Source organism: Monodelphis domestica, chromosome 3 (genome assembly GCF_027887165.1).
Source record: "Monodelphis domestica isolate mMonDom1 chromosome 3, mMonDom1.pri, whole genome shotgun sequence".
Classification (NCBI taxonomy): domain Eukaryota; kingdom Metazoa; phylum Chordata; class Mammalia; order Didelphimorphia; family Didelphidae; genus Monodelphis; species Monodelphis domestica.
The window spans coordinates 28550002-28562382 of NC_077229.1; the positions used below are offsets into that span (position 1 = coordinate 28550002).

The window sequence follows — 12381 nt, forward strand, 5'->3', positions numbered from 1 at the left end:
CAGAAAGTAAGAGTTAAAAAACAACCAACCAAGCTAGCACGGTATACCAGTGACTGTGGCATTCTGGGCCTCACTTGATGCTGCCAGGCATGCCTTAGTTTCTCCATTTGGGAAAGAGAGAGAACGACGCTCTAGGGCCATGTTGAAAAATAACAAAGCAGCCGAGCTCCGCCCCTAGAGCACACACTTAAAGGCAAAGACTGGAAACCCTCCCTTCCCCATGAAGCCCCACGCATGGCTTTCTACCCTGCTCTCTCATCCCACTCGGTGGAAAACCCCGAGCTCAGAGGACTCCGAGATCATCTCGACCAACCCACGGCTGAAGAATAACAAAATCCTTGCAGCATCCTGGAGAGCTGGGCCTCTAGTTTCCATTAAATACCTCCAGGGATGGGGAACTCACTACTTACTGAGGCCTACAACTCCATGTAAAATAGCTTTTGTTGTCAGGAAATTCTTTAGATGGAGCCAAAATCGGCCTCCCTTTCCCTTCCTCCTTCCCCCTCCAATAGTCCTAGTTTTCTCCCCCAGGCCAAACGGGGCTGATTCCAATTCTCAGCCACAGTTTCACAGGCGTCCCTCCCACTCCATGAATGCGTCAGCCTTTACCTGACTAGAGGCCTCCAGACGGAGCCTAGCCTTTCCCCTCGCCAGCCTCCTCCTCCCCCTGCCCTCTGCCGCCCAGAAGAGCACTCTCCAGCACAGGCCCACTTCCCGGGTCTTCCAGGAGCCTCTCCCTCTCCCAGGCGAAGCGTCCTCGGGTTCCTCCGCGGCGCTCATGGGCCGTGATCTCGAGGTCCTCCCCGGCCTTGCCTAAAACATGGCGCCCAAGACGGCGTCGCCCGGTCCTCTGGGTGTGCCGAGCCGGGCAGCTGTCACAGGGGCCCGGCCGCGGTGGGTCTGGCCTGCCCCTGCCAGAGCGCGCCAGGCTGGACTCCTGTTCATGGCCTTCTTGGGTGGAGACCCCAGAACTAGGCGAGAGAAGATGAGGGTCCCGTGGCCAGGCCGCGGCGGAGCCAAGAGTGGAGCCCCGGCCCAGGCCCCTCTCCGGCTGCTCAGGATACGTTCGGTTGTCGCGTGGGACCTTCGGCGCGGCCCAGAGAAGCTGAGGGGGAGCAGACGGGGAGGAGGAGGGCGTCGAGAGCCTCCTAAAAGCCTGGCACCGGAGGGCGTGCACATGTCAGGGAGAGGGGAAGGGTGGGAGGGCAAGCCGGGCCAAACGGGGCACCCCGAGCCACAGCATCCCAGCAGAGACTGGGGGAAAGGGGACGGCCAGGAGCGAGAAGGGGCGAGGATGGTCCAAGCACACTCAGAGGCTCCATTTGGGCACAGACTCTTTCTTGTCATCCCGTTGTCCAGTGACTACTATTAAAATCAGTTTATGGGGCAGCTGGGTGGCTCAGTGGATGGAGAGCCAGGCCCAGAGATGGGAGGTCCTGGGTTCCAATCTGGCCTCAGACACTTCCCAGCTGTGTGACCCTGGGCAAGTCACTTGACCCCCATTGCCTAGCCCTCACCACCCTTCTGCCTTAGAACCCATACCCAATACTGATTCTAAGAAGGAAGGTAATAAATAAATAAATAAAATTTCAAAAATAACAACAGAATTGAAATCCTATATAAAAGAATTTAAATTGTTTTAATTTCTATTATTGAATTTTTTATTTTGTTGGGGTTTTTAAATTTAGAAATTAAAACAAAATCCGTTTGCCCTCGCAGAGAACCAACCGGAAAAGCACCCCCAGAGGTGAAGAGAAAGCAGAGTCACAGCAGCAGCGACTCTGGCCAAGCACTCTGGTCACACCCACCCGGTGAGGTAGGGCACAGCAGGATGATCCCACTGCACAGAGATGCCCGAGCCTGAGGGGAGCCAGCTGGTGCGAGCGCAGGCTCCAGGAGCCTTTTCACTCAGTGCCCTTTCCTCTCCTCCCCTGGCTAATGGAAGGGCCCCAGGCGGAGGCCAAGCCAACACTTTCTCTAGTTAAGGAAAACCTTTCGGGGAGCCCCCGAGGTCACTGGTACAAGCTAGGACTTGGGCCATCCGTCGACGCCCGGCCACGGGCCGACATGGCCCGTTGCCCAAGCAGCCACAGACTGGGTAAAGGCCCTGGGATAAAGCTAAGGGGGCTGGGAAGACGGAGGCTCGAGGCCCACCTTTGGCCCATTTACCAGGGATTCTGGGCGCGTCCTTCATCTCTCGGGGCCTCCTCAAGAGCAGGGACTGTCTTTTGCCTTTCTTTTCATCTCTGGCACTTAACATGGGGGCTGTAGACAGTAGGTGCTTAATAAATGCTTGTGGACCGATGCCCCAGGGCTGTATGCCGCATAGGTGCCCTCTCGGCATCCATGGAGGGTCTTCTCTGAACCAGGTGCATCATGGGTCTCATCGTGGGACACAGAGGAGAGAATCTGGGCTGAAGGAGCCCATCCCCATGGCCAAGTCAACAGCCTTCCACGCTTGACATCTTACGAATTAGAAGCACAAAGAAGGACGACCAACCATGAAAAGACTCACGGAGGCAAGAGGGGCAAGACTCGGTCTACCCTGCTCTCATGGGAAGAGTCTGCGCTTTGGGCTGAGTCGCCAAGACCCAAAGCACCTCCCCCATGTCCATGGCATCTCCCTGCCTGGCCCTCTCCTCCGGCTCCCGGTGATTCCCCAGCTTCCTCCCCCTTCCTGGCCCATTCCCAGGGGTGGCCGTCTCTGTCTGTCTCTGAGGCCCCCTGGATGGCTGGCCTCTTACTCCTAGGACGCATTTCAGAAACACTCACTGCACCACCCATCCCTGAGAAGCTCCCTCCAGGTTCCAATGCACCAAGGACATTCCCCACCTTTTCCCCTAACCTTACAAACTGACCAAATCAAGAATGATGCACCTGGACGCACCTGGGGGACTTAGTGGGCAGAGAGCCAAGCTGGGGGGTTCAAACCTGGCCCCAGACACTTCCTAGCTGGGTGACCCTGGACAAGTCACTTCACCCCCATTGCCCAGTCCTTACCACTCTTCTGCCTTTGAAATGATACACAGTATTGATTCTAAGATGTAAGGTGAGGAGAGGAGAGGAGAGGAGAGGAGAGGAGAGGAGAGGAGAGGAGAGGGACAGGGAGAGGGAGAGGAGAGGAGGAGGGAGAGAGAGAGAGGAGAGGGAGAGGGAGAGGGAGAGGGGGAAGGGGAAGGGGAAAGGGAAGGGGAAGGGGAAGGGGAAGGGGAAGGGGAAGGGGAAGGGGAAGGGGAAGGGGAAGGGGAAGGGAAGGGAAGGGAAGGGAAGGGAAGGGAAGGGAAGGGAAGGGAAGGGAAGGGAAGGGAAGGGAAGGGAAGGGAAGGGAAGGGAAGGGAAGGGAAGGGAAGGGAAGGGAAGGGAAGGGAAGGGAAGAAGGGAAGGGAAGGGAAAGAGAAAAGGCATGTTTGGTAGGGAATGAGTCTAAGTGTCTGCCCCAATGTCAAGGGTCAGAAAGAGCCCTTCTATCAGGTCAGGGGGTGAGGAGGGCAAGAACAAAGAGAAGCAATCAGCTCTTCTGCAGCTCTGCCCAGGACTGTACCAGGGGAAGGGGGCAACCCCAGGAATGAGCATGCTGAGTTCTCATCCCCGTTGCTGTGTGACTAAAGCCCAGTCACCTTACTTCTGAGTCTCTGTAAAATAGGGGTCCCTGGGGGATCCCCAGGGCTCCCTTAAGAATCTCCCCCATGCGAGTCCCCACTCTGACGGGGCTGCCTGCCAAAGCGAGGGGCTTTCTCTCTCTCACCTGGGGGGCCCAAAAGGTGACCGCATCAATTGACGTTAACACTCTAAGTCGCCCGACGCCATCACAACACTTAATAAAATTGCTTTTCACCCATACCTTTATCTGTCATTGCCCTGAACACCCTGGACCGGTGGGAACTATTTTTATTCATTATGAAATAGATTTTGGCCCCAGCCGCAGGGTCCTAGGGCTAGGATTTCTTTAGACACGGAGAGGATGAGTCAACCACCAGAGAAAGAAGACAGAGCCAGGGGAGGGGAGGGGGGGTTTTAGGTTCAATTTCTTTTTTTTCAAACAGACAAAAAAATTCCCTTATTTTCTGCCTTATATATTTATAAATATCAGTTCCAAGGCAATGGTAAGAGCTAGGCAGTGAGGGGTTAAGTGACTTGCCCAGGGTCACACAGCTAGGAAGAGTCTGAGGTTTAAAGCCAAACTTGAACTCAGATACTCCTAACTCCAGGCCTGGTGGTCTCTCTACTGAGTCTGGATTGGAACCTGGGATCTCCCATCTCTAGACTCTATCCATGAGCCACCCAGCTGCCCCTTAGGTTCAATTTCTGATACCACCAGATACCTCCAAAGAATGACAGAGAGGTAGGGGGAAACCAAGGTCCCTCTTAGTCTTGTTAAAGTCAGCCATAACTCAAATTGGAGGAGTATTTTTCTCATCACAACCTCAAAGGTAAGTACAGCTGGAGTTGAAAGGTCTTAGATTCGAATCAGACACTTCCCTGCTGTGTGACCCTGGACGAGTCACCAAACCCCGATGACCTAGCCCTGGCTGCTCTTCTGTCTGCAGAGCAATTACTAAGAAAGAAGGTAAGGGTAAAAAAAAAGCAAGTACTGCCTATAGGATTGTCCCCATTTTAGAGATAAGCAGGGAACTTGGCCAAGTTCACGTAGCTTATTAATGGTGGGCAAATCCAGGTCTTCCAAATCCCAGCCCCGTCCGTCCGATCCGTGTTACAAACTGCCTCCCTCTCTCCTCCTGGAACACCAGCGTAGGTCCTTCTAGACTTACAGAGCTCAGAGAAGGGCAGGGAGTGGGCGAGAGCCGGCCACCTTTCCATGAATCTGCCCGTCCCTCTCATGGAAGGAAACAGATCCCCGTGTAAGGAAAGACGTGATGATGACGATCCAGTGACAGCATATTATCCCATCCAATAACGGAGCCATAAATCAAACCCAACTATGAGTTGTCGCACCTACAGAATCCAATGACGTGCCGATTATCAAATGCATCTATACGTAAAAAGGGGAGAAATCGATACCCGATTAGAAATCATGCCACAGAAGGAGACAAAATCGACTGCCATCTCAGGCGACGAATGATGCTCATCCAGCAAGAACTACCTTGTCCCGTGTAATAACACTGCTGGCACAAGTGTCGGGGAAATAAACATCCACTGACACATTAGCCAGGGAGGAGGAAGGAAATGCCAGTAGAGAGTCCAAGGAAGGAGACCGAGAAGGTCTCTGAGACTTACCCAGACGGGAGCCCTCACACGCCTCTCGCCATCCTGACTGGCACTGACTCCAGGCAGCTGGCAACCTGTCCACAATGACCCTCTTTCTACCGGCAGCCTTGCGTTGGCACGGGCCCACGTGGGAGGGATGTGCGTTGGGGCACACTCGATCCGTCAGGGATTGGGCAATGCGGCCAAGCTCTCCACCACGCACGCCGGGAGGGCCCGTCTCCATCTCGGCCTCCCCCCCGAGGCCAGGTTCCGGGCTCGAGGGCTCCGAGGCCCAGCCAGAGAACACCTGCTTCCCTCACCAGGGCTTGCCACATCTCTGGACCTTCAGCCTACTTAGCACACCGAAGATGAAAAGCCTCCGGCAAGGGCGAGCTAAGAGCGAGTCATGGATGGGCAGCCCGAGCTGGAGTGAATCTGCAACAGGGGGGGGGGCAGGGAGACGGGGCGCCGATTCAGAGACGCAGAGTTCTGATTTAGGCCTTTAACCTAAGTCCTGATGGTTTACCAAGGCATCCTGCCGGCCCCAGGCTCGCACTCATGGCCACTGAGGCCTTGAAGGAGCCTCAGAAGACTTTCCTTTTGGGCAGATGAGGAGATGGCCAAAGAGCCAGAGATGTGCGGAGCTCACGAGAGACGGGGCAGGGATTTAACCCCCAGTCCAGGCCTCCTTCCACAAGATGAATGGATGAAAGAAATGTTCAACTAGTGCGCCAAGAGAAGAGGAAGAGGCCTCGGGTGCCGGGTGCTGTCCTAAGCCCTCTTTTACAAATATTACCTCATTGGAGCCTGCCAACCTCACTGTACAGCTGAGGGGGGCACGTGACTCGCCCAGGGTCACAGCGCCAGTGTCAGAAAGGGCATAAATCATCGTTGACTCCTGGGGTACTGGGCCCCGCCGGCACTCTCTCAGACATCACAGAGGAAACCGACTCTAGTGAAATAGTTAGCATTTACTTTTTAAGATTACAGTCCCCAGGGGAACGGTTTTCAAAGAAATCCTTGTAGTAGCTGTTCTAAGGCAGAAGAGCGGTAAGTGACTTGCCCAGGGTCACACAGCCAGGAAGTGTCTGAGATTTAAACCCAAATTGGAACCCAGGTACTCCTCTACTCAGCTGCCCCCACCATTTGGGTTTTTTTTTAAGCCCTCACCTTCCATCTTAGAATCAACACTGAGTATCAGTTCCACGGCAGAAGAGCAGTAAGGGCTGGGCAAGGGGGGTGAAGTGACTTTCCCAGGGTCACACAGCTGGGAAGTGTCTGAGGCCAGATTGGAACCCAGGACCTCCTGTCTGTAGGCCTGTCTCTCCATCCACTGAGCCACCCAGCTGCCCCCTCCAGCTCATTTTTACAGATGAGGAAACGGAAGAAAAGAGTCAAGGGACTTAAGCGAGGTTGATTTGTCTCTAGGCCTGACTCTCTACCACCAAGTCACCCAGAACCACCCCCCCCCCCGTCCTCCTCCAACAGTGTTATTTTGCACAGATATGCTCAGCATTTTGGGGGGGCTGGACGTGTGATTTCATAAGATCACACCGGTGTGAGAGCTGTGATAGGGTCAATTCTTTCACAACTTGTCCTTGTTTGGGGGGGGGGGTTGGTTATTTTTCATTTTTTTTTATTAAAACCCTCACCTTGTGTCTTAGAATCAACACGGTGCATTGGTTCTAAAGCAGAGGAACGGTAAGGGCGAGGCAATGGGGGTTAAGTGACTTGTCCAGGGTCACACAGCTAGGAAGTGTCTGAGGCCACATTTGAACCCAGGACCTTCATTCACTGATCTACCAAGCTGCCCCCAACTTGTCCTTGTTTAAAGGGAAAGAGAGGGAAAGGCCTTTTCCTGGAAATCCCAGCAACTCACTCGTAATCCTGCTGCCAGTACTGGGCAGGGGCAGGACCTCCGAGTTCGAGTCTTCCCCTTTCAGGCCAGGCCTCTCTGGGCTTTGCTAGGCTGCCTGGAGTCTGTTCTTTCCCTGCTGGTTTGTCTTACTAAGGCTTGGGAGGCCTTCGGGGTGCCATTATGCTGGGAAGCTCTGCTTCCTGCACCCTCGTTCCCGCTCTGGGCCCGATGCCCGGCCCTGACCACTCTAAGGAGGGAGATCTTGCCCAGGTCTCCCAGCTCGGCCCCGGGGCACCCCAAGTCTGAGAAGGCCTGGGAAGGGGGGCCGCCGGGGCTAGAACCCAGAGCCTCGGCTCTCTTGGCCGGCTCCTCGGCCCTCTCGTCACCGTTTATTTCATTAGAGCTGGGCTTGAATGGTGCCCGTTGCCCCCCCTTGGTGCAGACACAGAATGCTTCCTACCCGAATGAACCCCACGTGGACTTGGGCAGGGACCCAGGGCCCCATTGCTCCATTGCTCCTGTTCCTGTCATCGGTCACTGAGGCCAGCCCCACTGATTCCCATGTTAGTGACCGCAGCCTGGGCCAGCTGCTGAGGGATTCTTGGGCTCCTGAGCAGGCCCGGGGAGGGTTAACCTTGGGTCAGCTCTTCCTGGGGCTCGGGCCAAGCTCCTTCTGTGGTCCAAGTCCCTTCCTGGGGGCCCAAACAAAGGCCTCTCTGTGCAGGGCTGTTCCTGGAAAGGCTGCGCTGCCAGAGGCTCCCAGGAGCCACAAGGAAGCGAGGTTCTGGGGAAGCCAGGTGGCGCCCACCGAAGGACAATGTTCCCAGAGGCAATTCCTGGAGAGGCAGAGCCGCGGCCCTTAGGCCTGCCCAAGCGCACTCCTGTGAAATCCTGCTCAAGTCCACTACCGAGAAACGCAACACAGCAGAGGAACAAGCAAAGCAAAATATTTCCCCCAGAATCGAGGTTCTTCAGAGATTGGGAGGCCCAAGGTTCTAGGGTTCAAACTGTGACTCAGTATTTCTTTGAAACCCTTCCCTTCCATCTTTGAATCAATCCTGTGTACTGGTTCCAAGGCTTGAAAAGCCTTGGTAAGGACTCAGCAATGGGGGTGAAGTGACTTGCCCAGGGTCACACAGCCGTGACGTGTCTGAGGCCACATTTGAACCCAGGACTTCCCCTCTATGGGCCTGCCCCCTACTTAGTTTTTTCATGTAAAGATGTTTCTGCTCTAAGCACTGGGTCTCACTTAAGCTGGCAAACGATGATTATACTCCAGGAGGGAAGAATTAGATCTTGACTGGAAAAAAATCATTTGTAAATTAAACTGATTATCCTTTTGCTAGGATTTTTACTTACTTTTTCATCAATATAAATTAGACAAATTAGGGCTTGAGTCGTGTTTTCCTGCTTTACTCCTCTCTGGTTTGGGTATGAGGATCATCTTTATTTCACAGAAGGAATTTCTCAATGATTAATTTTTGGATTCATTCCTCTTGAAATGGTTGATGAGACTTCACTTCCAAACTGATCTGGACCAGAGGCTTCCTTCTCTGCCCGGAATCATTTACGGCTGGTTAAATGGCACTTTCTGAGACTGGGTTATTCTTTTAGGTCACTTTCTTCATTTATTTACTTTATCATTTTTGTAGCAAGTTATTTATTTCCTAGAAAAAAATCTTAGTAAACAACTTTTTTCCTTTTCTCTTCCCTTTTTCCTCCCTCCCTCCCTCCCTCCCTTCCTTCCTTCCTTCCTTTGTTCCTCCCTTCCTTTCTTCCTTCCTTTGTTCCTCCCTTCCTTCCTTCCTTCCTTCCTTCCTTCCTTCCTTCCTTCCTTCCTTCCTTCCTTCCTTCCTTCCTTCCTTCCTTCCTCCCTTCCTTCCTTCCTTTGTTCCTCCCTTCCTTCCTTCCTTTGTTCCTCCCTTTTCTGTACAAAATGCCATCTTAGATTGAAGACTGGAAGTGACCTTCAGAAACCATGTGATCCAATTCTTCCATTAGACAGAGGAAAAACTTTTGGCCCAGATAAAGGAAATGACTTGGCCAAAGGCATGTGGCCTATTAAGGTCAAGAGCTACAATTAGACTCCAGATTTCCCAACTCTCAGCACAATGCTCTTTGTACTATCCCACCAAAAGCATCGGGCTCAAAAACAAATTTAGTGGGGGGCAGCTGGGTAGCTCAGTGGATTGAGCCAGGCCTCGAGACTGGAAGTCCTGGGTTCAACTCTTCTAAGACAGAAGATGAGGGTTTGAAAAAAAAAGTTAAGGAGAAACAGACCTTTTTGGACATGTGTCCAAAAATAGGGATTGCTGCCTCAAATGGGAATGTAAAAATGGAAAAGCAGCATGCAGATTAAAAAATAAAAGTAATTTTAAAAAAGAGCCAAGGGCTTCAAATCGAGTCGAGATGGGCTTGGGGCAATTATGGATTCAGCTAATTAAGTGACACAGCAGTAACTGGCATGCTGCTTTCCCCCTACATGATAAAATCAAGTCAAAACCATTTTTCTTGAGATTCTCTGGAGTGTAGTGACTAGAGTGTTCCCCGGGTCCGAGTCTTTCCTCAGGGGAGAACTAGCTATGGGACCCAGCCTCAGTTTCCTCATCTGTAAAAAGCAAGGACAAAATGAACACCCAACCTCACCAAGTTGTTGGGAGAAGCCAAAGGGATGATATACATCAAAGCACTTTGCAAGTCTTAAAATTGCTGGGCAATTCAAAACCGGCCTTAGACACTTCCCAGCTGTGTGACCCTGGGCAAGTCCCTTCACCCCCATGGCCTAGAGATGGGAGGCCCTGTGTCCAGATCTGGCCTGTCACTTCCTAGCTGTGTGACCCTGGGCAAGTCACTTGCCCCCCATGGCCTAGAGATGGGAGGCCCTGTGTCCAGATCTGGCCTGTCACTTCCTAGCTGTGTGACCCTGGGCAAGTCCCTTGCCCCCCATGGCCTAGAGATGGGAGGCCCTGTGTCCTTGCCGCTCTTCTGCCTTGGAGCCAATACACAGCTTGATTCTAAGAAGGTGAGGGTTCAAAAATGCCAGGCGATGATAGTCTTTGCTTATTATTATTTTAGGACTTATGGGTTAAAGTAAGATATGAAAGCTCTCTGCTTAGGTGGCAGCCCTGGAGTCTGTGCTTGGTGTTCTTTACTCCTTCGATGGCTCTGCGAGCTCAGCCGCGTGGGGACGGCCTCCATGAACAAGGATCCCACCTCTGGGCACCCGTCTGCAGCTCATGGAGCCTTTGGCCAAGGCCAACAATACACCCCCTCGCATATTTCTGATCAGAGACGGGCTGGGGCCTGAGGAGACGCCTCCTAGAGCCCTCCTGCCTCTTTCTTTCGGGCGCCAGCACGGAGGCCAGCGCGGAGGCCAGCGCGGAGGCCAGCGCGGAGGCCAGCGCGGAGGCCAGCACAGGCCTTCCGGGGAGGAGAGTCACTTTCCTTTTTGCCTTTCCCCTCACTTAGACATGGCTCAAGGCTCCGTGACCAGCGAGGGGCCCTCGGAGGCCGCACGTGGCCTGTCTGCGTGGGACAATCTCCGCTTCTCCAGTGGGTCGTGGGGGAGTCCTCGAGGCCAGTCGTCGTCGGTGGGCTCAGGGGACTCCGGCCTTGGAGCAGGAGCACAGGTGCCGCAGCACAGAAAGCGAGGCCTGGGCAGTTCTCGCCAGCATTAAAGCCAGGCGGGCCACTCCCTCGGGTGCCATTTTCTACCGCTGCCCCTGCCCGATCCGGGATGGGCTTCCATCTGGTCACCCGCATTCCTGGCCGTGGCCTCCCAGCGGGCCCCCCTCGGCGGACGGCGGCCTTCCCACATGGCAGACCCATCGATCACGCGAGGCCGGGCAACGCGAGCTCCGTGGCGGCCTGGCTTGCTGCAAGGCCTCGCCTTCCGTGTCCTGGCCCAAGGCGGAAGAGCGCGCAGGGCTAGGGAGCGTGCAAGGCCACGGCGGCCCCCCTCCTGGGGTCCCAGGCTCGGCCACAGCAGGGCCCCCGACAAGGGCTCCGAGCCCGCCCTGGGGGAGCCTGGGCGAATGGCTGCCCCGTCTGTAAAACGGGGGACGACCCTCCCGAGGCTGTGGAAGGAGGCGGAGGCTGAGCCCGGCGGCCCCGAGAATGGGAGTGGCCCGAGGGGGGCCTGTGTCCCGCCAGGGCCGGGCTCAGAGGCGGCACGGGACGAGCTCGGGAGGGAGAGGGAGGCCCAGGCACACGCAGGCATCTGCTTTCCTCTCTGGGCTCTCCTTGATTGGCTCAATGCGGGAAGCGGGGAAGAGCCTTAGAAGGGGCAGATTCAGAATCAATCCTGTGCACTGAAGGCTCCAGGGCAGAAGAGCGGTCAGGGCTGGGCCAGGGTCACCCAGCTGGGAAGTGTCTGAGGCCGGATTCGAACCCAGGACCTCCTGTGTCCGGGCCTGGCGCTCGACCTCGAACGCTTGATCCGTTCACGCCTTGGTGCAGCCTTTTCCTTGGCTTTGGCCGTGGGGGGAGAAGAGGCCGGTGTTGCAGAAGCGAGCAGGAGGTCTGGGGGGAAGCCAGGACGTGGGTCCTCCCGTGGAGCGTGGGCTGCGGGGAGCGGGACTGAAGCAATAGGAAGGTGGCCGCCTGGAAGGCAGGAGATAAGGGAGCCGAGGCCCGTGGGCGCACCAAAGCTCCTTTCAAAATGTTGCTCGGGGCGGCCCCTGCCCTCGCTTCCTCCCCCTCAGCCCTCGGGGTCCCGGGGTGCTCGCAGCCGGAGCCAGAAAGGCTCCCCAAAGCAGACCACCAGAAGCAGGCGGGCCTGTGGGACCCGCAGCCCAGACGTCCCAGAGAAAGGGAGGGACCCTCTCATTTGACGCGTGAGGAAACTGAGGCCCGGGTCCCCCGGGGAGGGAGCGGGCCGGCCCCCCGCCCAGCCTCCAGTGTCCCGGACCCGAGGTCTGGGGGCCGGAAGGCGCTTCCGCAGAGACACGAGGGGAGGCCTCTAGGGAGAGGCCGGGCCTGGGAGAATTCTCGGGTTGGAGTCGGCCAAGGTCAGCAAGGAGGCCGACCCAGGCCGGCCGGACCCCCAGAGGCGGCTCTCCGTGGAAGGGCCGGTTTTGTAAACCATTCCGAGAAGCTGCTGCCCTTTCCTGGATCAGAACCAGAACTTTCAAAGGGCAGAGGTTCCCTCCCTCGGGGAGTCCGGGGGGCTCGGGGAGGGGCCCCCCCAGAGCAGCAGCAGGAGGGAGCCCGGGCGGGCCCTCTGCGAGGCCCCGAGCGCCGGGACTCAACTTTCCCCTGGAAATCTCCCGGGGAACAAAACGCAATGCTTTTGCCAAGACCAACTCCTCAGCGGCTGA

General features: G+C 55.5%; 1 protein-coding gene across 2 annotated transcripts in view; it reads right to left on the reverse strand.

Moving 5' to 3' along the window:
• The window catches only part of ACACB (acetyl-CoA carboxylase beta), a 103896-nt gene that overhangs the window by 89127 nt on the left and 2388 nt on the right, over positions 1–12381 (reverse strand). The window lies entirely within an intron of this gene.